Raw genomic sequence first — 22,599 nt, 5'->3', positions numbered from 1 at the left:
CCTTGGGGGGCACACGATCCTAGTGCCTCCAAGCTCTATACTGTACGGGGAGATGGTTCTGTTGACATGGATAGAGTCGGGACTGAGATGCGATAGCGGATTCGCCAGCTCGTGGAGCTGCAATTTTGACCAGCATTCTGACGTCTTGGGATCAATAAGAAAAGGAAAGAGTCACTTACATAGTGGAGACCATCCTGAGAGAGTACCAGCCTGCTGCTCCAGGTTCTTCCGTTGTTTCGGCGCGGTGGATCAAGGGTGTTGCACGGGACACCATCAAACATCGACGAGATGCAGCTCGGACGGCTTTCAGGACCGGCTCGCCGAAGCCTTCGGGCATCCCACACGAGACGTGGTTGCAGATCAGGGAGGATGAGCGGACAGCGGCCATGCGGTTCAGACAGCAACGTGAGGCCGCGTAGGTACGACAGATGACTAGGGGGACATCTTATCTTGGCAGCGGAGGCTTCGACACCTTTCGCTATGAGTTTGTGAGTTTCTAATCCAATCTTAACTATGGCGTTTTTTAAAACGCGATGAATCATGTATTCTTATTACTTTGATTTTTGTATAAATACAAAATCTTGCGATGCATCGAGCTCCATCACACGAGGAGGAGTCAGATGGATATCGCAGAGGTATCTATGAAGTATTGAATGATCTTGAAGCTTCAGGAGAGCCTGTAGACTGGGAGGCCTTACAGTCTCGCTGATCGCTTGAGGTGAGACATTAATATGTGTGAGTTGATTTAATTAAGTCAGTATATGTGAAGTAATATCAATACAAATTTTTTGAGTTGTCCTATGTGCAGGTTGCGACGCCTAGTCATTAGTGGACCAGATTTCATCTATATGCTTTGTGAGACACATACACGCTTTTGTGTCTCTTTTTTGTACAAACAGTTAGTGTTCAGACAGTTATTGTTTCCCTTATGGTTATGATTATTGTCATTGTCATTGTATAGACAATTATTGTTTCTCTTTCTGGTTATGCTTATGGTTATTGTTAATTTTGTTTATGGTTATGGTTATCTGCATTATGGTTTTGATCAAAGTGATTATAGCCGGTTATGGTTTTCAGTTATGGTTATGCTTTTAAGTTATGGTTATGGTTCGTTATGGTTATGCTTTTAAGTTATGGTTATGCTTTTCAGTTGGTACGGTTGTCTTTCATTGGCCTTAAATCTCATGTGAGATCCTACATGGATAGCATGTAGGAGGCGTATACATGATATGGTTTTTTTTGAAAAGTTTATGTAAAAACAAAGGGAGCTCTGCCGAAATATCTGCGCGCGGGAGCATGGTTGATATTTTGGTGCTGCTCGCTTTCTTGGGCAGAGGGCAGGAAGTCTGGCTGTAGCTGTGTCCATCTTTTAACTGGGCACATGCCAGGCTACCTGCCCTCTGCCCAAGAATTTTTTTTTCTGCTATGGTCGTCGCTATATGCGTCGCTATGCACGTCGCTATGCACGTCGCTATACGTGTGGCTATCAGCGTCGCTAATAGCGACTGGTTTCATAGCGACGCTCATAGCGATGGGCAGCGTCGATATATGCGTCGATAACACCTTCTTTTGTTGTAGTGTACGGGGGGATGTGAAATATCCTATCATTATAACGGTGCTCACTCAGTGCCTCAATCATCTCACCCACCCCCTAAATCATCTCCCCCTAATTTAGGTAACGTCCCTTCATCCTAGCACTTACCCAATAAGGCTTCCCTTGCCTAATGTATATAAAGGCACCTCTGTTATGTTGCAAAGAGTGCAAGTTCTCATTTCACTTTATCAATACAAGTTAGCTTCATTTCCTTGCTACAATGCAGTGTCTCTCTCTCTCTCATTATTTACTTTGTTAGATTAGTTGTTGTTTATCGATTAGCATCAGTTCCTATTTGCTTCACAGAGCAGTGATAGATGATAAGAGGAGATTGCACTAGAGTGAGCGGTACTTTGGGGTGGCAGACGAGGGGTGTGTTGCGCAATAGGAGGGTAGCCGTCCATGAACAAGAGACGGAGGATGTTGTCACGCCGACTGGCAGGAGAACCAACGAGGTGCTGTCTAAAGGGCTGATATGAGGAGGAACTTTAGCAATTAGGAGGCGACAATTGCATTGGTTTTGGTAGATCTTGAAGCAGTGAGAAGATTGCATTGGCGTGTTGATGACAGGTTGAGATAAAGGCTTCTATAGTCGTGCAAAGAGCAGGGCAGCACTGGCGGATTTCACTGAGGCGACAAAAGCATCGTGTGTGAGGAGATCTAGATATTTGACGAGCTACAGAATCAATTGAGGGTAGCATAAAGCAAAGACGGGGTGTTGAAGTTTACAAAGTTATGCCAATGGAGAAGCAGATCCTTAGTTGTTTTCAGAGGTTTATTTGAGTTCAAAGAAGACCGAAGCAAGTGACGGCAAAGTTAGTTCTCTTGAAGGTGTTCAGGAAGAGCAAGGAAAGGGAACTGAAGCAAGTAAGGCTTTGGTGTTTTTGCTTCTGCTCAGGATCTCGACAGCTTTAAGAGCACAATGGGCCTATTGCACCGGTTAAGTCTTTGTTTTCAGATTTTGAGTTCAATAAGTGTTCAATTTAAGGTTTCCATAAGTGTCCTTTGCACCATATTCTCTTGTGTTGTGCATCTCTCTCTAACCACTTTCCATAGCAAGCAGCCCGGTGCTGATCCGGCTCAAGTCGCGACCATTAAATCCCCTGACATCTTTGGTGAACCCAACGTAAAGCAAGCCAGGGTTGGAAATTTTGGCAGAGAGGATGACGACGACATCTCAAGTAGAGATGATGCAGCAGATGATGCAACTATTTGATGCTTTCTTGCAGCAACAACAACAGGTTACTTATGAGCAATTTGGTTTGGGCCAAGCAGATTTATCGCAAGGATTTTCTCATCCGGATGAAGTTGAGATGAAGCAAGCAAAAGTGGATGAAGTGGTGGAGGAAGCTTTGTGTAATGGAAATGGCCTATGAACTTTGAGAGTAGCGGAACTTTTGAGAGATTACTTTGTGAGAATAGCGGGTGAACTTAATTGATGGTAGCAACATAAACATGGTACTTAGTTAACTTGGTATGGACAATACTTTTGCAAGAGAGAGAATTTAGAGAACATGACACATATGGAGCCGGTCCCCCCTCCAATAGGCATTTGTATTATAGTTTCTCCCATCAAGAGAGACTTGGTACAATACAATATTTGTGTTCCTTGTGACCTATGTGATGCAATGAAGATGGAAAGCTTCATGCATCACAAGCATAACATAAACTTGTAGAAAGCATTAACTATCCCAAGCCTCAGTCCCAAGGCCTCAAACACCTGCAAAGGTGGAGAGAGCTAGCGGGGAATGAGGGTAGGGAAGAGGAAGAAGAAACATTCCATAGGAGAAAGAAATAGTTCCTCACTTATCATTACTCTTCTTGCTAGCATACATAATAGCATAGTAATGGAGATGGAGAAGATGGCAAGCTTAAGCATTGAAGCATGGCTCTTGGTTGGATTTGCATTCCATAGCAAAGAGTGTTGATGTAGGCTCTCACTTCTCACTAGCTTGGAGAAGGAGGTGGTGTTCCTCAACTTTCACCAAGTGAGAATACCCTTGCAAATGAGTGTGTGTGTGGAGTATATCCCCCTAGCACCCCCCTTCCTTGCTTTGGGCAAGTGGTGACTTTTCTAAGCTTACATGCTGTAAGCTTATTGGACCCCTCTCCCCCTAGCCAATCACATGCAGCATGCAGTCAAGTACATGGGTAGTCTTTTGACAAGTGTCCTCCTCACCCCTTAGAGAGAGAGAGAGAGAGAGAGAGAGAGAGAGAGAGAGAGCTTGAAAATACATAGATATTTGTTGGATGGAAGTAGAAGCTCATTGGACCCCTCTTTCGCCCAACCAATAGCATTCAAGAACACCATGTGGTTAAGCTTAGTGAGAGTCTGACATGTGTCCCATGTGCCCTTTTAGAAAAGGGGTGCCCCTTGGGTGAGTGGAAGATTAGGTCAAAGATTTCCCTAACTTTGGGACTTTTATGCATAGGAAGCTTCTCAAGCAACTTCCTCATTAAGTGTGTAGGGTCTCTTTTTGACTCAAGCATCTTACCCCCCATGCATAGGAAGCTTCTCAAGCAACTTCCTCATTAAGTGTGTAGGGTCTCTTTTTTACTCAAGAATCTTACCCCCCATGCATAGGAAGCTTCTCAAGCAACTTTTTTTATAAAATAAAACGAGTACTCAAGCGTGCGAAAATGACTTCATAAGATATGCAAAAGATAGGTGCCAAAATTAGTGGGTAGAGATAGGGAGAGTACCACCAAATGCGTTTCGCTCTTATGAGCTCATCAGTGGTGGCGTTAAATGGATTGAGTTTGTAAGAGAGGAGGAGGCAGGGGTTTATAAAGGGAGCTTGGAGGAGTCTTTTTGAGGTTTCTATCTTGGGGGACATCATTTTTTGGGAGAAGTGGCTTTAAAGGCCAAGTACTAGGGTACAAGGGAGGGGAGTTATGGTGAGTTAGGTGTGGATGTAAGCTAGAAAATTACCAGGTTCCAGGGTACAAGTTTTTGGGAATGAGAGGTTGGGGATAGAAGTGTGAAAAAAAAGGGAGGCTATTTTAGGTGAGAGAGAAGTGTAATGATGAAAAAAAAGGAAAAGGAGAAGCATCAGAAAAGGATTTGAAAGAGTGCAAGGAGTGTCCAAAGGATAATTCAAGGGGAAGGAGGGCAATTTATCCAAAAATTGAAGCTCTAGATGGTATGGTGCTTTTATTTAGAAAAAAGGAGAAAATTCAGTAAACTGAAATTTTTAAAGGCTAGATGTATACAGGTGGTTTTGGGGTGGCTTGGGAGGTTTTGAAAAGAGACTGTGTGCGGGGTAAAAAAGGGGTGGGTCAAGGGGGGTGTGAACTATGCACCAGTAGGCTGTGGATGTTGGGGCCTAAAGTCCAACATTAAGGCCCTTCTGTGCTTGTCAGCAGTAGCTTTTTGCCTTAGTTGGGAGATGGATATAGCCTCCTTAATCTTTTGAAAACCTAAGTATTGAATCTCTTGAAGAAAAAATTAGCTTTTCTTTTGATTGAGAAAAAGCTTATTCTCCCTTAATGCTTGAAAAAACACTTGGAGATGTTGCTTGTGTTCCTCCAAGGAATTGGAGTAGATGATATCTCAAAGAACACTCCAGTGAATTTGTGGTAGGGTCTAAAAATTTTCTCCATTAATCGATTGAATGTAGCTGGTGCATTAGTCAAGCCAAAAGGCATGACTAGATATTCATAAAGGCCAAACGTTGTACGAAATGCGGTCTTTAGGATATCTTCATTCACTATCCTTATTTGATTGTTGGTGGTTATAGCACAGCACACAACCCACCGACATAATGTCAATCCGGTGGATCGGAACCCGGCTAGTTCATGGAGGCACGGATGCACCTAATGTGACGGAATGAGGACTCTAGGAAGAGGGGTAAAGCAAGAGAGGAGAAGAGGGAAAGCCGATGAAGCAAGATCTATGCAGACACACTCTCAATCTACACTCTTAACTCTCTAATCATGTAGACAATGGTGTATCCCTTTGCTCTAATCTCAAGCACACACACTCTAATCACACATTAAGCATACACAAGGAAGCCTAATTAGAGAAATGTATGCAGCCCACGTACACACACACTCTAATCTAGCACACATGTGAAGCAAGAATGCTCAAACAAGAGGGAAAACTTGAGAGAGAAGAGAAGATTAACACTAGTCATACACCATTAACACACATAAGCTTAAAAGACAAGAGAAAGTAGAGAGAACTTATCTTCCATTAATCCCAATGACTACTACATATGATATGGAAGATCCAAGCTCCATCGCCACTCCTCTTCTTCTTCTCCACACTCCCTCACACTCTCTTCTCTAAGAATGCCCTTTCACATCTTGTGAATTGACTTATATACAAGGGCTTTTGAAAATGGGCGGCCGGCCAAAAAATGTATAACATGCTGCAGGTATCTAGGCTCATCCAATCATCAATGTACAACTTGGAACCCACTGTGGAGCCCGTAAATACAAAAAATATATGCACATACATATATGTACACACCAATGGAAGCATAATGCATGTCGTTGACGCTCGCCCGTCAACACTCTCCCCTTTCGAAGCTTTGTCGTCCCTGACAAAGCCATGTCGTGGTAGATGCTTGAGAAAGAATGTGCCTGCAAAAAGAAAAAGGTGGATGAGGTAGCAAGCTCAAATATATGGTGATAAGGCATAAGGAAAAGGCAAAGCACCTGTAGTAATGAGTAAATGCAAAGAATTATGAAATGTTACACTGTCATTAAGGAAAAATAAATTGCACTTGCTGAAATTAATTAATCAAGAGTTTTGGGTTTATGAATGCGTCTATCAATTAGTTAGCTACGACTAAGGGTTAAAACATTTACTATAGTACTAGCTAAGTTAGTAAATTTATCCCAATGCAAGATTCCCTAATTATGTCTGTCATAGATTATCTAACTAACTCTCACAACTCGAAACAAAAGCTTGAATTTTTTTTTACTTGAAGCTCAATGGAAGTCTTTCTCATTTCATTTTTCTTGCTTTTCATTTGTTATTTTTTACATTTTGCAAAATTATTTGAAGTGTGTGCTTATTTGTATACCCGGGGCTTTTCGATTCTCAAAGAAAAGCACCCACACTGGGAACCTCTAGGGCTCTAGTACCATAGGCAATACATGTGCGTGAAGTACCAAATCAAGCCAAAATTTCTCTTCCAGCTCAAGATTTTACACTTGTGGCACTTTTGTTTTTCTTCCATTTCCTTTGTATTTTCACTAGTTTTCTTTGTTGTTTGGGTGAGAAAGCCTCTCTATGCTTAAAACACGCCTAAGGTTTCAAACACTCAAATAATTTTACCAACTAGGACTAGTAGTCAAGTAAATGAGTTAACCTAAAGTCACGGCCTCCTAACCTCAAGGCTCATCAATAAAACTAAACTCTAAGTCAATTAACTAAAGAAAGGACAAGTTTATACATCTTTAATGGCAGATAACAAAACATAATTGAATGCACTTAATCAAACCAAGAAGAAGCCACAATCAACAAATATAAATGTACAAAACCATATAGCGAAGGAGTACACCTTTGCATGGGTTCGATGAAGAGGTCGATGTCATGGAAGCTCCTCGTGTCTGGAGATACATCATGTCTACATGGTCGTCCAATCTCCATGGGCAAGCTAATGTCTGTCTATGTGCTGCATCAAAAGATCAACAAAAGCACTGTACCTCCAAGAGGTATGTCAGCAGCAAGATAAAATAACAAAAGTAACAGAATAATAAAATAAAACATCTAAGCTAGGGTTTAAAACCTGGATATCTAGAGGGAAAAAACCCAAAAGCGAAAAAAGTGCCTCTGGTATATGCACATAAATCTAGTGCACATATCAATGTGTACAAATCTCAAATCTCGTGCAACTAGGAGTCAAGAGAGAGCTCTCACCATGAAGCATGATCTGCAATCTCTTAGCTCGATCTCTAATAGTCAAGGGCTGGCTAACACCTAGCTCCATATGTAAAGTCTGCTCAACAGCACAAGGAATGGGCATAGGGGGGCATCAGCCTCTACTCGAATAGTTTGTGGAAGGCTCTTCGGTAGCCAAATCTGCAATGCTCGCGCTCTCGTAGGGATGTCAGTTTGAGCTCTCCTAGCGTGTCTACGTGTGCATCTAGCTCTAGGACATACTATCTGCTGTGAAGGTACCGACCTCTCTAGGGGTAGTCTCATCTCTCCACATCTGGCTCGTGGAGGTCTCGCTCTAGGGTATGATCTTGTATGCGTTGGGTGTGCTACCGCTCGTGGCCTAGGTAGCCAAACATGTCTTTGTCTCTCAAAGTAATCATGTGCCTCAAGTGACCGTCTAGATGTGAGCCAACCATGTGAAAGTCCGTCGTCGCTCATATGGCTCTTTAGAAATATGATCATGTCATCACAGGGTAAAAATCTAGCATGTATCTCGTCACGGGGAACAAATACCTGTTGGGTTGTCTTGGAAGCTCTACGTGCCTGATCTATCATGTGTCGCTCCTCAGTGGCACTACTCATCGTCGCAGAGCCTCTGCCTAGAGAAGGCTCTACACATGGCTAAGATGCATGTGTACGTGGTATCCAAACAAGTCTAGCAGGCTTTATCGTATCCCTACATAGGGTGTCAGTAGAGGTCACTCTAGTCCGTGTACGTCCATGTATCTGTAGTGTAACCTCTATCTCTGTGGTGTCAGTAATGTGGTCTCTAGGAACCTGATCTAGAAAAGTATGTCTAGTGGCTGGTCTCCGCTCAATCAGGTGACCTGATCGTGAATCGGCACTCGTAGATGGCACTAGGGCAACATCTATATGTGGTGGCTGCTCTCTCTGTGACTCACTGGCTATGACACCGCTATGCAAGCTAAAAGAGTGGGATAGCGATGCTGTCGGCTATGCATCTTCTCTCATAGGGGGATCTACTCTCGTAGATGGCTCTATCTCGACAGCTATCTCTAAGGGCCTCTGTGAGGTCAGCATATCTAAACAAGGATGCTCAAGGGCAGCTAGAATCTGTGGAGTGGTTTCATCTATAACAAAGCCATCGGAGTCACTCACTCTATGACTCTGTGAGATCTCTCGCTGTGTGCTGGAAGTCTCGTGGATAAGTGTGGTAGGTGGTGTAGGCTCCCTAACAATACTCTGAATGGGCTCTAGTCTCAGGGGCTCTACCTGTGGTGGCAGGCTAGGTGCTGGAGCTATCTCTCGTGGCACACTATCATCCTCATCTGGCATCTCCCAAGGTGGTAGAATACGACATGACAAAAGAAGCCTAGGAGGTGATCTCTCTAGTGGTGTCTCTCAAGGACTCGAAGCTATCTCTCGTGGCACACTATCATCCTCATCTGGCATCTCCCAAGGTGGTAGAATACGACGTGACAAAAGAAGCCTAGGAGGTGATCTCTCTAGTGGTGTCTCTCAAGGACTCGAAGCTCTCGGTAGCTGTGGAGCTAGCGTGGTCATCGTGGGTAAACATAAATCATCATGTCTAAGTCGAGGGGAGTAGGGTAGACCTATAGTCAAAACATATACTGCATGATCGACATCCCTATAAACTCGCTCACGTGGATCTCCTATCAAATATGCAAGAAGGCGGGCTGAAGGATCTCTGGATCCACCACTCGTCAGGCATCTATACCTACGACCAAGCTCATCTAGATAGGTCACGGTCTGCTCAACTCTCTGAAGCTCCACTAGCCTAGGATGTGTCTGTGTGTCTAGGCTGTCATCTGGGTGTGCTCGCTCAATGCCATCAAAATCAAGGGTCTCAATCAAGAGATACTGCTCTCCGAGCTCATCAATAAAAACTGCTCTATCGGCCTGTGGGTAGGCTCTCACAATCTTCCTAGGTGTAGACATCATGCGCTGCGGGGTGGCTAGCCTCACAAAGGGGTGATCATAAGTGTCAACATAATATGCAACCCCTCATGGAGATCGGCCTACTATATGCAAGATCTGACCGTCTATATCTCCATGCTATCCCTAGTCTCTTTGGTCTCGGTGAGTGTCTGAAGGGTGGGGGTCAGTGGTCTAGGGGCACTCATATCTACAATGGGTGATCTACCGGGCCCTACCTCTAGTGCTCTCAACTGGGGTGATGTGGTCGCCATAGACTCTCTCGTATGCTCTCTAATCTGTGTCATCAAAGGCTGGCATGGGTCTCTAGATGGTGCAAGGTGTCGAGGTTGAGACTCTCTAAAGTACGTGTCTCAAAGGCTCTGGGTCTCTATCTGTGGCTCACTGCTAGCAATCGCCGTGTACATCGCTCTAGACTCATGATAGCTCGAAACGCTTGGTGACAAATCAAGTCTAGGTGAGGAGAATCCTGGCGGTGGTTTCCTGATTGATGTGGGTGGTGGCACTGTGTCTAAAGGAGGTGAGGCACTCCTACTCAAAGTAGGGCGTTGGGTAGGTCGAGGATTGTACGGCAATCCACAAGTCAAAAAGTAAAGCTCAGTGCATGTGGTGCTCATGTAGCATCTGTCTTTAGGCTCGCCAACCAGTGTCACAACATCTGTGGATAGGCGTCTACTAGAAGTGCGACACTCTAATCGATATATGCGCCGAGCACTATCTATATAGATCACTCGAGGACCTACCCGCCGTAATGTAACCTGGACGGGATGGTCGAAGGCTTCAAGGTAATCATCTACGTGTACTAGCTCTATCTCCTCTAGCCTAATCAAATGGTCGACCACATACGTGGTGCAATAGTCATCTCTAAATGTGCCATCCCGCGTGTCATCGGGAAGGACTCGCTCCACGTGAAGGGTCTGTGTGGGGCCAAAGGAGGCGCGGCACTGGTACAAAGAAATGTCCATATGTGTCTGTGTAAAAGGGCCGGCCTCTGTGCTCGCCTACAAGTCTGAGCAATGTGTACTCAGAGCACGAAGTGGTCATGGCCATCATATGTGCGCTCTCGGCGTGTGATAGGCCTCTAAACCTCGTCAACTCGTCGAATGTAGACTAAAATCAAAATCTGCACTATATCGAGGTTTATGCGTACAATCGGACTCAAATCTGGCAAAACCTAACTCTCGGACGTATCTGCTCTAAATGTGTCTAATCGTGTGTACATGCATGCGAGCGTCGAGTATGTGGGGCGTGTCATGCGTGTGGAATATGTGTGAGAAGCAAAGAAAGAAAGAAGAAAAAAAAACATTTTTTTAAGTTTTTGTTTTGGTGTGTGTGTGTGTGTAAATTCGAGTGAGAGAAAGAGACAAAAAGAGATAATCACGGGAGTGTTTAATGGAGATCTTTTGTGTGGGTGAGTGAAAGAGGGCAAAGAGACAAAAGAAGAAAATCAAGGAGTGATTAAGGGAAAGAGACAAAGAGAGAAAGTCAAGGAATATTTAAGTGGTGGATCTTTTGTGTGTGTGTGTGAGTGAAAGAAACAAAGAGAAAATCAAGGAGGATTTAAAGGGGGGCGGTTTTTGTGTATACTTTTTTTTTTGAATTTTTTTTGGTTTTTTTTTTTGGATGTGTGTGTGAGTGTGTGTGAATCCGAGAGAGAGAAAGTAAGAAAAATGAAGAGTGGTGTATGTTTGTGTATGTGTGTGTGTGTATGTGTGTTTAACACATCCATTGCCAATCAAACCAAGACCCGTTTTAACCCCTTTTTTGTCCATTTTTGGCCCAAAAATTAGCGCAATTGGTGGTTCAATTAGAAAATTTTTACGCATGCACTTGTTTACCACTAATTCAACATCACAATACAATCATAAACACTCCAATTTGCCACTTGCGATTAGTTTAATTATGTGTGTATACACAAGCATAATTAAGCCTAAAATGCACCAATTAATCACACACAATTCTACCGAAATTTGAACAGCAGTTCGGTGCAAAATTGGCAATCGAAAACCATAAACCATATCAACATAATGACCATAATCAATCAATGGTTTTGCATCAAACACATTAGCATCAAAATTGTCAAAAAACAAGCACCAATTTGTACACATTTGCCCTCACGTTGGCATACACTAGTGCACATAGATTTGCACTGATTAAGTGCACCTAATCATTTCTCAAACCTACTGTTAACCCTCACGGCTCACGGACACCCCATCACCTACGACGGACGTGTATTATGTATTTGGTAGAGTCAGGTACCGGGCTTGTCGGACCAATAGGAAAAGGGTAAGAGTGATCGCCGATGAGAGGCGCACTCTAACTGGGACATTCAAGGGATTAGTTGGCTAAGCATGGGCGCCCAAGTGTGAATGGGGTGAGCTCATATAAAAGCCAACTAAACCTAAAATTCACTCATTCTCTCATTGTGCAATAGAAGCTGCTCTTGCTCCATCTCCACCTTCTCCTTCACCATCTCCTTGTGTGTGTGCGTGTGTGTGTGTGTGTGTGTGTGTGAGAGAGAGAGAGAGAGAGAGAGAGAGAGAGAGAGAGAGAGAGAGAGAGAGAGAGAGAGAGAGAGAGTGAGAGTGTGTGTGCGATCGAGCGTTGCGGCGGCACGACGGCGGCGAGGCGGTTGAGCGCGGCGTAGCGGCGTCTCCCTCTTCTTCGCGGCGCGGGAATCCTTCATTCGCAACTACGCAGGAAGGTGAGTGACACACCGTTCTTCCTTGTGAGCTTGTCTATTGTATGACTGTGTGCTAGGAGCCTTTGTGGCTCGCACACGGCGCGTAGCAAGTCCCTAGCCTTGACATTTTTGGCGCCGCTGCCGGGGAGCTGCTGCGCGTGAAGCTCCAATGGCGACCTGTAAATTGTATTGAAGCTATGTTTTATGTAGGAAAGGCGCGGCTTAAGTTTTCTGTGTTCTGTATAGCTCTGTTTTGTTAGTTCTACTAAGCTCAGATTTCAGCTCACACAGTTAGCATTTCTTGCGTTTCTGCGTTTTCTGCATTTTCTGGTTTGCACTGCACAGTTCTGTTAGGTTTCGATTTTCTGCATTTTTTGTATTTTCTGGTTTGTGCACAGTTAGGCGCACAATTAGTTAATTAAGCAGGTTAGTAATTAGGTGAACCACTGATTAGCAGGTCAGTAGGTAGGTGTGACAGTAAATAGTTAGGTGAGGTCAACGCGCACCAAAACGCGTACCAAATAATATTCCTATATATATATATATATATATAATTTAAAATAAAAAAAAAAGAAGAAAAAAATCGAAAAATAAAAACGTGAGTGAGGGGGAGGTTAGATTTTCGGAAATAAAAAACGTGAGTTATAAAAATAGACGGGTTGGTTTGTATAAAAGTTAGATCGGGATCGGGATCATTTCCCCAAGCCCAAGCCCAAGCCCAGCCCAAGGCCCAGGCAATGATCCCGAAGCCCAAGCCCAAGCCCAGGCCCAGGCCCCAGGCCTCAGTCTTATGATATATACTAGACTCACTCTTATATATATACCCTACCTCCTCAAGAGGGAATGAGAGCATGTGGGACAAGTCCTCCACTCTCCTCCCTTCTCTTCCCACTTGCACCCTTAGACTTGCTATTTGGAGCCTAGTTCCCTAGCTAGGAAAAGACTGTTTCGGGCTTTTTTGGAGCAAAATAGAACCAAATGGTGGGCTGTAAAGCACAGCGCGTCCCTCCTAGCGATACGCTCGTTTCGGGCTATCACACGGCCCATTCCACGACACGCTCTAAAAAATCTAGCAAAAAAACAAACAAAAAACACGCAAAAAACTAGTCACAAGGCCTCCTAGAGCAGCTTCTTGACACCTTAGGGCATCAAAAGCACATGCACTTACGCTCTGGGCGGGTGCTAGAACACGAGCATATTGAGGGTGCCTTTGTTCATACAGACACCCATTACCCATCCTCGATAGGCTCTAGACCCTCAGCGGGGACACAAGGTAGCACCACCCAAGACCCTAAAATAGCCGCTAGTGATTCCTCCTCCGACTCAGAAATCATGGAAGCATACCCTACCCAAAACATTGAGAGAGAAGGCCATGCACCTCCCGAAGCTCCACAGCCTAGTACTAGTATGTTTAGCCGTTTCATGGAAACATTAGGTAGAGCTACTCGCTCGGAACCTGATGCAAATGAAGCACACGAAGGGGGTGGGGAAGTGGACTCTCCTTTCACATCGCACGTGGACCCCACACCACCAAAGAGTGTCCATGTGGATATCCTGCCAACTTCTTACCAAGAAGGCCCTGTTGAGCTGCCTCCTTCAGAAGTTCCCTCTAGAGTACCGTTGGTGACAAGTAAAACCACGGGGAGCAACATTGCTTCTACCTCACAAGAAACCGTTAACACGTCGACTCTAGAAGGATTGTTCATTAATGATCATTGGACATACGACCTCCACACTGAGGTGTTGACGGATCTACACTCTGGCCACGCCTACCATGTAGGATGGATAGAGATTGTACAATCCACCTCTAGTGCCACGAGCATCGAAGATCAACAGAAAATGATCTGTAATGTTATCCATGGCATTATTCAATCAGAAAGGCAAAACCGAGGGGTAAATATACTCTCAACTGGCCCCATGAGATTTCTGGATACGAGCAAGGCTCAACAGCCTACTCTATCACAAATGGAGACTCCTCTAATAAGTCCCATGGACCCATCTTACGTCATTTCACCTGGGGTCTCTATGCAATCTGAGCCTCCGAGCGACAACTTTAGCTTCCCTAACTTGGCTCAACCCTCTATTAAGGAAAACACAGTGCTCACTCCAGGGATAAGCCTGACAGAGAATGTACCGATGACATCTACGGTTAGCGCAGTGCCACTACCTAGTGTCGTAGTACCTAATATGGGGCCTCGACCGTATGTGCCTCTAGCCCCTTATGCACACATGGCCCCCACACCTCCAATTGTACCACTTGTTCATGCTCCTCGAGTGCCGCTCCCTAGCCCTTATCCGAGTGGACCTATGCCCGGTTATGTTCCATATCCTGCATCATCCACACATATGCCAAGACCGGTACTCGTCCCTCTCCCACATATGATTCCAAGAGTACATCCACCGGCCCTGCCTCCTCACATAGGTGACTTGGCAGCGTTTGCTCAAACCATAGGTCGATCTATCGCGGAAAATATGTGTCATGCATCTGATAGAGAGCCTAGAAGTAAGGCAGTACAAATTGCCAAACTCACGCAAAAATTCAATGGGGACGAAGATGCTAGAAAACACATTGAAGTGTTTGAACAAGTATGTGATTCCTTAGGGGAACGCAACGAACTACATAAGTGCAATGCCTTAAGCTTGACATTAAGTGGGAAGGCTGGAGATTGGTATAGAACCCTAAGGGTGGACGAGAAAACAATCTACCCTACCCTTCGAAGGTTGTTTCTAAAGGAGTACATACGAGAAGGTGTGCTTTGGGGTGTAGCATCTCAGCTACACAAGGCCGAACGTAAGGAAGGAGAGTCAGTAAGGGACTTCATTAGTCGTCTAAAGCACTTAAACTCTCGCTGCCCTGTAAATGAGCGCTTCAACAATAACCAACTGCTTGATCGATTCATTCGAGGTTGAGGAATGAAGGAATCTATAATGGACTAGTGATTAGAGGTATCACAACCTGGGAAGATGTCACTGCCAATGCAATCCAATTAGAGGACAACTTGATGATAGCAGGCATGAGGGTGTCTACTGACACGAGATCCACTAGCTCACAAGCCATTGAGTATGAACCCATGACTGCAAAGCCCATTGCCAATGAGCCAAAGGTATTTGAGACATTCTTGACAGACCTCACCAAGGCAATCCAAGAGTCTCTTAAGGATAATCGACCCCCTCAAAATAGTCACATGTATCCAAGAAGGGAGCAACAATGGTGTTCCATTTGCTTGGGTCCACATAGCACTAGTGAGTGCCCTACGTTTAGAGTAAAATTTAATGGGACTTTCAACGCATGTGGTAGGTATGGTCACCAAGCTAAGGATTGTTTAATGATCAAACGTATGATGGCAAATAGACCACCTGTAGCCTGGACGGATGCGCCTCGAGCTCCTGTATTGATGCCTGCTCCACCTGTTGAGCAACTACCGCAACACATGGTCCCTAGATCTCAAAATGTTGTACAAGCTACACCGCTACCACCTCCTGTGCTAGGACCGTAGCCCCCGCATCCAAGAGTCGTCCCTATGAACCAAGTGGGTTGCGAGCCATCAAATGCTTATGCAGATGGCTGTGAGGAGGAAATAGACACTAGTATTGCCTACGGACTTGATACATTGGAAGAGTGTCCTATATACTACATGGAAGATTGTTGGGGGCAAGTCAAGCCGGTTTATCAAGCTGCTGCTCTCGCATCCAGAGGTCAAAATATCAACACCCAGGCTAGGAGACCACCTCTTCAATGCTACGAGTGTGGTGGACCACATCGGGCAGCGGAGTGCCCTATTAGGCTGCAAAAGAATGCTGCACAGATGCAAATGAATCAAGGGAGCACGTCTGCAATGCCAATACTCACATGTAATTGTTGTGGCATAGATCACTTGATTGCCCAATGCCCCTATAACCCAAATGCGCCTAAAATCACACCCCTAAATTTGGTCGAAATTGCTAGTGTGACATCTCCAATACCACCCGTCGCACCCGCTTATGCGATTACACGGTCCATGCTTCAAGGGCCAGGCCATATCCTCGAAGAGAGAGATACCGCGTCAGTTATCCAAGAAAAGAAAAAGAAGACACGAAGGAAGAGGTCGCAGAATACGGGAAATTCAAAGCCAAGTTCCAAAACAAACATAGGAACAGGAGATGACCCCGTGTATATGAATGACCTCGAGGATGATTCATATTCAATCGAGACAATGGAGACTAGAACCAATACCACAAAGGGAAAGACCGACAAAGAAAATCGTAACGTGGAACCAAATGAAAACCGAATAAGAGAAAACCATAAAGAGCCTCTGAAAACACCACAAGTGTTTCCAAATCCAATCCAAGACCCCCAAGATAAACCGCAGGGGCAAAAAGGGAAGAATCGTAAAAAGAAGATTGGGACGTACCCAAACCCAGTAGACGAGATTGAGCAGGTGAAACATCTAAGAGGTTTAGTGGAGGAGACTCAAAGGAAACTAGAACTAGAACCCATGCATGTCAAAATTCATGACACAGTGTTTCCCACGCAAGTTCATCCACCCCACATGAACCATAGACCGTTAGCCATATCTAGTATCATCCAAGAAGGGAGTGAGGATGGGACATCCGAAAGTGAGCATACACCCTTCTTGTTGGAAAGGATGTTTAACAAAGGAATACCTGATCCCATTGAGGAATATGAGATTCCATCCTCACCAGTTCCTAGTCAAGGACCTACACCCTGCAAAATGCCAATGAATGTTGCCAAACTAGTGGACTTCATGTCTTCTGAGGTCCGAACCACGATCATAGCAAAGCTGTATGGAGATCCTGAGTTATTCCTTGCACTTCGAGCATTCCTTAACGGAGAGCTACGAACGGGATTACCGCAGTTTGCGCAACCAAATAGGCCTGACTCGATTATGATTGATGAGGAAAATCATGTGCAATCACTTGACTTAGATGGACACGAGTCTGTGATCGAGGTACCCATTAACGAATTAGGGCAGTATTTTGAAGGCGACGAGTCTAATGCGACCCTACCCATCACTACCAAGGGATTAACTATAAAGGGAATTCTTGATGGTGGTGCGGGAGTTAGCATCGTTACAAAAGATTGTTGGGAATCCATGGGAAAACCCCGCCTCAGTGTTACTAACATTGTGGTAAAGATGGCAAATGGTACCATAGCCAAACCTATGGGGATGCTCAAGGATCTTAAGATCAAAGTTCTAGGACACAAGGTACGACATACGTTCATTGTAATGGATTTCTCTAAACACCTTATGTCATATGAAATGATTTTAGGACGACCATTCATGAGGGAAGCACAAATGGTTCACGATTGGTCTAAAAATGATGTCTATTTGCAATTCCAAGACTCTGTCCTTAGAGTGGATTTGGTGACTGGTAAGGTACACCCCTTAGGGAGTAAAACCATTATTGATCATCGCTCTGACACCACAGTTCACTCGGCCCCACTACAAAATATTGTTACACTTGTAAGAAGGATACAGACATTGGCCAAGATTCTCCTTACATGGATGTGTTACCGGGTATGACGGAATCAGACAACGTAGACTGGGTACACCTAGCTGCAACCATAGATACTTGGGGAAATAGAGGAACCACTTGGGTCACACCAGAGGGGGAAGAGGTACCACAAATTGCACCTCTGAACATGATAAGTGCCATACATGCATCTTCTAAGGGCAAGGCAATTGTGGACCAATCTGACAGTGACACCGATAGCTCAATAGAAGACTTTGACCAACACGACTCGGACACTGACTCCCAGGGTGAAACGGATTCTAAATCTCATGAATTAGAGAGTGGAGCAAGTTCAGAGTCAAAACATTCGGAAGGACCGAGCACATCAACCGATGATAGCTCCTCCGAGAGTGAAGAGGACACCAACGAGGACTCCTTTAGTGAGCCAGATCTAAATGCAAATCAAAAGCAGGTCTCAAATAAGAAAAAGAAAAACCTTAAGAGGCGTCAATATCGAGCCAATGTACGTGCTAGGATAAAAAAGAAGAGATCCTCAGCAGAATGGCTCAGTTATATAGGAGCATGTGATGCTCATTGAAAATTGGTAGACAATTGGGGTGAATATCTCCAAAATGTTATGTGGTGTAGACCACGACCCCATGACATAGCCCAATTAGAGATCATAGACAAGCCAAAGTTGAGCCGCACTGCAAGGAGGCGTCAAAACCAAGAGTTAGCTCGACAACACAAGAAAGCAGAAATGGAAGCACAAACCAAAGCACAACCAGAATCCACAGACTTGCATCCTGCACCAGAACATTTCAAATCTTACACCACAGGGGAAGCAAAGGTTGTGTGCACAAAAGCCCAAAGAATACCTATCGATGGGAATAATGGAATCTATGATGGTCCGGCAATAGTTAAAGAAATAGAATTAGCCGACCCCGGTGAAGAATCAAAACCTGTTTTTATTGCCCAAGACCTCACAGAAGTTGAAGAGGCGGTCCTCAAAGAGCTTCTCAAGGAATTCAAGGACATATTTGCTTGGACATACCATGATATGAAAGGTGTTCCACCTTCTGTGGTCCAACATACAATCCCTATGATTAGCACTGCGAAGCCCGTACAACAAAGACCCTACCCGATGAATCCTAAGTACGCAAGGATCATTCAAGAAGAACTAGAAAAGCTTATCAAATGTGGGTTCATATATCTTATTGAACACTCTGAATGGGTGTCTCCAATAGTTATCGTGCCAAAAAAGAATGGGAAACTCAGGGTGTGCGTAGACCTCAAAAAAGTTAATGCAGCTACTAGAAGAGACCATTACCCCCTACCATATTCCGAACATTTACTCGAAAGAGTTGCACGCAAGGAAGCTTATAGCTTTCTAGATGGGTACTCAGGCTACAACCAAATCACGATAGCGCTAGAGGACCAAGCTAAAACTGCCTTCATCACAGAATTTGGCGTGTTTGCATTTCGTGTGATGGCTTTTGGCTTAACAAATGCCCCTGCTACATTCCAACGATTAATAAACACTGCTTTTAAAGAATATTTGAGAGAGTTTTGTGAAGCTTTCTTAGACGACCTTTGTGTTTACTCTTCTTGGAAAGAACATCTATCATGTTTGCGGAAGGTGTTTGAAAAGTGTAGGTTATATCGTATCTCATTGAACCCGTTCAAATGCCAATTTTGGGTCAAGCATGGAGTTATTTTAGGGCATATAGTATCTAAGAATGGTATCTCAACCGATGAGAGCAAAATTAAAGTGATTCTAGAGTTACCACCACCAACCAATTACAAGGGAGTTCAAAGGTTCATGGGACACGTGGGTTATTATCGACGGTTTATTTTATTTTTCGCTGAGATAGCACGTCCTTTGTACAAGCTTCTCATTGAATTTAAATGGACTGAAGAGTGTGACCAGGCCTATGAACAATTGAAGAAAACACTAGCAAGTGCTCCGATTTTAAGGACACCTAACTGGGATGTCATTTTCCATGTGCATATTGATGCATCAAACTTTGCTATTGGGTGTGTTCTCACTCAACCAGGAGAACATAAATTGGACTATCCCATTAGCTTTGCAAGCCGTCAATTGAACGATGCTGAAAGGAACTACACCACTACAGAGCGAGAAGGTTTGGCAATGGTTTATGCAGTAAAGAAATTTCGCTACTACCTTCTGGCAAACAAGTTTGTATTTTATGTGGATCATCAAGCGTTGCTGTATCTGGTAAACAACCCATGCTCCACAGGAAGAATCACACGATGGTTATTAATTCTTCTGGAGTTTGATTTCACGATTGTAGTGAGACCCGGTAAAAGGCACGTCATGGCTGATCATTTGTCTCGCATACCCAATGGTGAAGCCCCTACAGGAGTTGATGATGAATTACCCGATACTTCCCTATTCATAGCTGAGACTATGCCTGAATGGAGTGAGAACATTGTTAACTTTTTAGTTAATGGTTTCCCACCCAAGGAACTTCGTGAGGATATCGCTCAAAGGCTAGTAAATGAATGTGAACCCTATTGTTTGATTGCCGGAACTCTGTATAGATTAGGCAAGGACGATATTCTTAGGCGTTGTGCCCGCGAGGATGAATATTTGTATATCTTGCAAGAAGCACATATGGGCATAGCAGGAGGACATTTTTCAGGAGACCTGACTGCTAGAAAGGTGCTGCAATCAGGCTATTGGTGGCCAACTTTATTTAAGGATGCATCACTTTTTACAAAAGGGTGTGATGAGTGCCAACGTTACAAGACCACACAGCGCAAAGACAGAATGCCCTTACATCCTATTAAAGTAACCCAACCATTTGAAAAATGGGGCTTAGACTTTGTAGTTGCTACGGACTATGTAACAAAGTGGGCTGAAGCTAAGGCTTCACAAAAAGCTGACGCGAGGACAATAGCTAAGTTTCTTTTTGAGAACATTATCACAAGAGTTGGTTGCCCTTTTGAAATTGTTAGTGATAATGGTACCCATTTTATAAATGAGGTAATAAGAGAGCTTACCACGACCTTTATGATATCCCACCATAAGTCTACACCTTATTACCCGCAAGCTAATGGACAAGCCGAGAGCACCAACAAGACTCTAATCTCTATTTTAACCAAGACGGTAGAAGCTGATCGCACTGATTGGGATTTGAAGTTGACATCTGCTCTATGGGCTTATCGTACTGCTTATAAAGTGGCTATTAATTGTACGCCATTCAAAATGGTATACGGCCAAGAAGCGGTTATGCCTTGGGAGTTTGTCATTCCTAGTCTTAGGGTAGCTTCGCAAGAAGGATGGAATTGTAACCCCTTAACCGAGCGTTTGTATATCTTAGAAAAACTAGACGAAGAGAGAGAGTTGGCTGTGCAAAATGCTCTTGTGGAAAAGGATAGGAGAAAGAAGTGGTTTGATCGCCATGTGAAGGATAAGGACATCAAAATTGGTGATAAAGTCCTTATGTATGGAGTACGTAAAGAGAAGAAAAAGTTGAAATATGCTGGTAAAGGACCATATAGAGTATGTGAAATTACCCCACAAGGTACCCTTCGTGTGGAAACTCTTGATGGAGTTGAAACCATTGGATTCCTCAATGGGAGTAAATTCAAAAGATATTATGATCCTTTAAGCCAAGAAGAACTACGGGTCATTCATCAAAAGAAGGCCGCCACTACAAGAGGCTATTCATATTAGCGATGCTCACACAACGACGCTAAAAAAAAATATTCCCGGCGTCGCTATGAGCGTCGCAAATTTCTTTGTAAATTTGCGACGCTCATAGCGACGCCGACTGGGCTAAAAAAATAACAGAGCGCGCCCAAAAACTCAGATCTCAGATCTGAGTTTTTCGGCGCCCTCAAGCAAGGAGCAGGTAACTCTCTCCCTCTCTCTCTCTCTCTCTCTCTTTTTCTTCTCCACACACACACACACACACACACACACACACACACACGAGGAGAGGAAGGAGAGCCAGGTATGCTCCTTCCCTCTCCTCACTCTCATGTTCCCTTCTTCTCTTTCTCTCTCCCTCTCTCTCTCTCACACACACACACATACACACACACATAGTGTTTTTGAGAGAGAGAGAGAGAGAGAGAGAGAGAGAGAGAGAGAGAGAGAGAGAGAGAGAGAGAGAGAGAGAGAGAGAGAGTACAAACATAAACAAAAACGCACACACACATACATAAACAAAGAATGCACACACACATTGAGAGAGGAAAAGAGAGAGAGAGCATGCATAAACAAAAAACGCACGCATTGAGAGAGGAAAAGAGAGAGAGAACATGCATAAACAAAAAACGCACACATTGAGAGAGGAAAAGAGAGAGAAAACATGCATACGATCCAAAAAAACGCACACACATTGAGAGAGAAAGAGAGAGAAACTAATTTAACGTCGTAGGAAACTAATTAAAATTAAAAGACCTAAAGATCTAGCCGACGAGGAGTTGAACTCAAGACCTATTATTCAAGAGGGAAATGGCATAACCAATCTATCATACTTGGCATGGGTGATAGAAAGGTTATACCATTTATCTCTTTTTATTGGCACACACATCCACACACGCGCACACACACAAGAAGAAGAGAGTTATAACGTCGTAGGAAACTATCCTAAAAGACGTTAAAGATTAGGTTAGATGTAGACTTACGTTAAATTAGATTTAGGTTTATTTAAGTTAAATTAGATTAGATTTAGGTTTATTTTTAATTAGATTTACGTTTATTTACGCTAGATTTAGATTTACGTTATATTAGATTAGATTTAGGTCTCCATAGACTGCGATGCCTGCATGAAGCGGGTGAAGTAAGCCCTCAATGGAATATAGGGTATTGCTGCCTTCACTCATGGTGGGCTCCGTCGATCCAAAAGTACTGGTGAAATGTCTTCAGAAGATAGGGAAGAAGGTGGATCTTCAGGGCGGCAAGAGTCACTACATCCCCGACACAATGACCATCTAGACAACCTCTAGTCATTCAACAGCAACTTCAAAGTTAGTAACAAGAGCAAGAACGGTCTAAAGGGCCAATTGCTGTCGTCAGATGTG

At 44.0% G+C, this 22,599-nt stretch overlaps 2 pseudogenes; both read right to left on the bottom strand.

Annotated features, from left to right (window-relative positions):
* Window positions 1-6,105: 6,105 nt before the first annotated feature.
* On the bottom strand, window positions 6,106-8,783 carry LOC147443582 (uncharacterized; annotated as a pseudogene).
* Window positions 8,784-9,857: 1,074 nt separating this feature from the next.
* Window positions 9,858-10,454, bottom strand: LOC147443581 (uncharacterized; annotated as a pseudogene).
* Window positions 10,455-22,599: the final 12,145 nt, after the last annotated feature.

Source organism: Adiantum capillus-veneris, chromosome 13 (assembly GCF_014529385.1).
Source record: "Adiantum capillus-veneris isolate H3 chromosome 13, ASM1452938v2, whole genome shotgun sequence".
Classification (NCBI taxonomy): domain Eukaryota; kingdom Viridiplantae; phylum Streptophyta; class Polypodiopsida; order Polypodiales; family Pteridaceae; genus Adiantum; species Adiantum capillus-veneris.
This window is presented reverse-complemented; position numbering and strand designations above follow the sequence as displayed.